We start from the raw sequence: 4465 nt of genomic DNA on the forward strand, positions 1-4465 counted from the left end.
TGTTGTAATCTCTTAGGCAAAGGTGGTTGAGGATAGAGGTGTTTCTCCCCTGTATTACCCTCAGGCAGAGTATGTTCAACAGTAGTCTTCCTTGGTTCCGCCGCTTTCTCCTTTTGATTCTCTTCTTCATCCACAACTTCAGCTTCTCCATCATTCGCTTTTTCAGCATCAACAACTTTTCCAGACCTTAAGGTGACAGCCTTTACTTGCTCCTTAGCTTCCTTCCTGCCTGGCACTTCAGTATCGCTGGGAAGTGTGCCAGGTTGATGATTGAGCACAACATTAGCTAATTGACCGATTTGATTTTCCAAGGTCTTGATAGAAATAGCCTGACTTTTGCACAATAACTTGAGCTCCTTGAAATCAGCACTAGAAGGTAGATCATCACCTCCTTGTTGAGGATATGGTTGCCTTTGAGCGTAATGTTGTGGTTGCTGAAATCCAGGTGGATTAAACTGCTTACTGATAGGCTGCTGATATGGTTGCTGAACAGCATTCTGATTATTGCTCCAGCTGAAATTGGGATGATTTCTGTTGTTAGGATGATAAGTAGCGGGCATAGGCTACTGCGGTCGCTGATAATTATTCACATACTGAACAGATTCATTCACAAGAGAACACTGATCTGTAGTATGATAGCCTGCACAAAGCTCACAGACCATAACTATCTGATTGACTCCGTAGTTGGCTAAAGAATCGACCTTCAAAGTCAGCGCTTGGAGCTGCGCTGCAATAGCTGTAGCTGCATCAACTTTCAGAATACCTGCTACGTTCCCAGGCATCATCCTTTGAGTTGAGTTTTGATGCTCATTTGCAGCCATAGTTTCAATAAGATTATAAGCCTAAGTATAGCTTTTGGCCCACAAGGCGCCTCCAGCTGCTGCATCGAGCATTGGCCGAGATTGGGCCCCCAAACCATTATAGAAACCAGTGATCACCATCTAGTCAGGCATACCATGATGTGGACACTTTCTCAACATCTCCTTGTAGCGCTCCCAAGCTTCACACATAGATTCTGTTGGTTGCTGCGCAAACTGAGTAAGAGCACTCCTCATAGCTGCAGTCTTCGCCATTGGATCGAACTTCACCAGAAACTTTTGCGCAAGATCTTGCCAAGTAGTGATGGAACCAGCTGGCTCAGAATGTAACCAGTCCTTAGCTTTATCCCTCAGAGAGAATGGGAAAATCCTCAGCTTGATAGCCTCATCAGTCATACCATTATATTTGAAAGTACTACAGATCTCGACAAAATTCCTGATATGCATGTTGGGGTCTTCAGTCACAGCACCTCCGAAAGAAACAGAATTCTGCACCATCTGAATAGTGCCCAACTTGATTTTAAAAGTGTTAGCCTGAATAGCCGGATGAAGGATGCTTGACTGAATATCATCAATTTTAGGCCGAGAAAAGTCCATAAGAGCTGGATTTGCCGGAACTATACGATCACCCATGATTATAGGTTCTTTCTGTTCACTCTCTTTATCCGAATCTTCAAAATCTATCTTCTCCGGAATATCAAGAACTGAGTCTGTCTCCTCAGCCGTATCTAAAGTCCTCTTGTGAGTGCGAGAACGTGTTTGCATAAATGCTCGTTAGAGTACCTGAAACACAACCGGAAACAATAAGTAACACGTCTTAATCAATGAGTCCTAATGATCACTGATGGCAAGTACATAAACTAAACAAATACGCCGAGTCCCCGGTAGCGGCGCCAAAAACTTGTTAGGCACAAAACACGCGCTAATAATTCACGCAAGTATACACGTTCGCAAGTAATATAGAATAAATTCTAGTTCGTTCCCACAGAGACTCAGACTAATTATGTTCAGTTAACACTTACTCACCAATGTATGATTACTTCTCAATGTCAAGACAATAACACTTAGATTTGATTAACTAATTATTAAATACAATTAACTATGAGAATTAAACACTTAATTAACACTTAAATTAACAATATTAAATACACATGAGATCATAACTTCATTACTACTTCCTTCAATAGTTATTGTTATTACCCTTAGCATGTAACAATGATGATATTAATCGAACAACACGAAACTGATAAAAGCCAACTTTCGTTGTACTAATACCATTCTACCAAACATCCACAATTAAGATAGAAGTTAAATAGGCATCAATTATGTTGAGACCCTGTCACGCCCCCAACTTAAACAGCAGATTAAATATAACTATTATAACATTTTAAAAAGAAGTAAACATAACCAACTCCAAGATCTTACAGTTTAGGGTTTGGAACAGCCCATCACTACCATCTATTACAACTGATTTTAAATTGCGAGTCCTCACACAAAACTACTATCTCTTATTCTACCTGAGCTCGAACATAAGCATCAGCATCACAGGTCTTACGGGTAGTCTGCTTGAATCTAACCATAGCTGCTAGCTGTAATATCAGGGTAAAGCAAGGAGCGAGCCAAATGCTCAACAAGTGCTAACAGTACGACACAAAACATTATTCGAGGTATACATTAAAGAATGACAATGGAAAGACATAACCAATGATAACAAGGGATAAAACTATGAGTGATGGCATCATTTTTACTTGTATCAAAACAAATTTCAAAATCATGTCTTAATCAAAATCATTTTATGACGCTATGGATTACAGCTGGTGATCAGCCGCGAAGTAATCCCGAACCTCGCTGGGTTCCAAAACATTAATGGGAATCCCTAGGCAACTTTTAAGCCTAATATAAGTGTGGAAAGGACTTGCGTCTCAGTCCAGATCCACCATTCAAGAAAACATTTATCCCCCTTTGGGACTGAAAACCCACATTTTATTTATTTCAAAAACTGATGCCGAATTATAACAAAAATCTCTTTTTACAGTAAACATTTTTATCAAGGAATTATAGATCAACTCGAAACACGGGAAATGAGGTACTGAATATCAGGGCCATTATTCACAAAACTATACTTTATTCAAGTAATTGAATGGTTTTCATATATCAAAGATTGGACAAGGGGATTTAGTGAGGCTTTTGGATATTATAAAAAGGGTAATGCCAAATTGGGCTTTAAACAATGGTTTCTCATCAAGGTTCAAGTGCTGGATCATCAAGAAGGTAAGCTTCATGAATACTAAGGGTGTTAGGGTATGCAAAAATGATCTTTAACTCAGGATATATCAGAATTGTCAAGCTTTAGGATAAGAAAGAGGGTATCAATCAATGAGGAATCACGTTGGTAAGTATCTGACTATCAGAGTTCAAGGTAAGGTTCTATAGGGGTTCAAGTTTCAGGGTGAGATATTGATACTTAGGAATCATTAGGATGTTAATCAAGAGGATCAATCAAGTATTATGACAACTCTTTATTTTATCATGGCATTCAACTATCATGAAAAGACTTTTGAACTACTTGCAATACATACTCGAGGGTTCATGGCATCTCTATATAATTCAAAGATAAACATAAGATACACTTGATTTAATATATCAAATGACACAGGATAGTTGTAGCAATGTATGAACTATTAGCAGTAAATACGAAGGTCAAGTTGAATCACTTGCCTTGAGAAAGGCTGGTCTGGTCTGACTGGTAGGAGCAACTGGAGCTTCACTCGACTTTTATGGCAAGTTTTCCCTCGACTCGAGATCCTACAATAATAATAATCCTCATTATAATATATTATCACCAACTTAACCTATTTACAACCCGAAATTAAACACGGATGACACTTAGGCCTATATGCACTTAATTTTATATTCCCTTTTTTAATTACAAATGCACATACATAGACACATAATCACATATCATATATTAATACCAAATAACACCATATACACCATAATGCAACACTAGGCTTGGATGATCTCGACTCACAACTTAAGTCACTTGGTCGCTAAACTAGACAAAGTCTTCTAATTTTGGCTTTCTAACTCGATGTGCCTTTACTAAACTATCCAAAACCTATTGACCCTCACTTGTGCCTTTTATTCTTCTGACCTTATACTATCTTACAACTATGGTGGTCAACCTAAATCTCACTCCTAAGTGTTCTAAAACTATGTGATAAGTGAAAGTGCTCACTGGTGCAAATTTCAGAATGACAACTATGGTTTCTTGAGTGCATTAGACACTCTTAAACTACAAGTTTTCCTTCAAAAATTTTACACAAGACTCTCCTGACCTAAGGGCATTTCACAAACTTGATGTGGCTCAAGGGCATGAAATGGGCCTTCTTGGGCCTAAGCTAAAAGTCCAAGGTTCCCCTGTTTTTTGGGCAGAAAATGCCCTGACTTGAATTAACTTGTGACACATGGTTCTAACTCAGTTCCTATGAACTATGGTTGGAAAAACTCCTTTGACACTCCCTCTAACTAAGGCCCAACAGGGCCTAATGAGGGCCTACCCATGACATGGTCAAAACTTCCTATTTCTAAGTTGCAACAAAACTGTCCCCTGCTGGACAGATTTTGTTATTCTACTTGTGCACCTA

General features: G+C 38.8%; 1 non-coding gene across 1 annotated transcript; it reads left to right on the forward strand.

Moving 5' to 3' along the window:
* The first annotated feature begins 951 nt into the window (after window positions 1–951).
* LOC141722436 (small nucleolar RNA R71) lies at window positions 952–1058 on the forward strand. The gene has a single exon (XR_012575455.1). It is a non-coding gene; the product is annotated as a small nucleolar RNA R71 (small nucleolar RNA).
* Window positions 1059–4465: the final 3407 nt, after the last annotated feature.

This window comes from Apium graveolens, chromosome 4 (assembly GCF_009905375.1).
Source record: "Apium graveolens cultivar Ventura chromosome 4, ASM990537v1, whole genome shotgun sequence".
Classification (NCBI taxonomy): Eukaryota; Viridiplantae; Streptophyta; class Magnoliopsida; order Apiales; family Apiaceae; genus Apium; species Apium graveolens.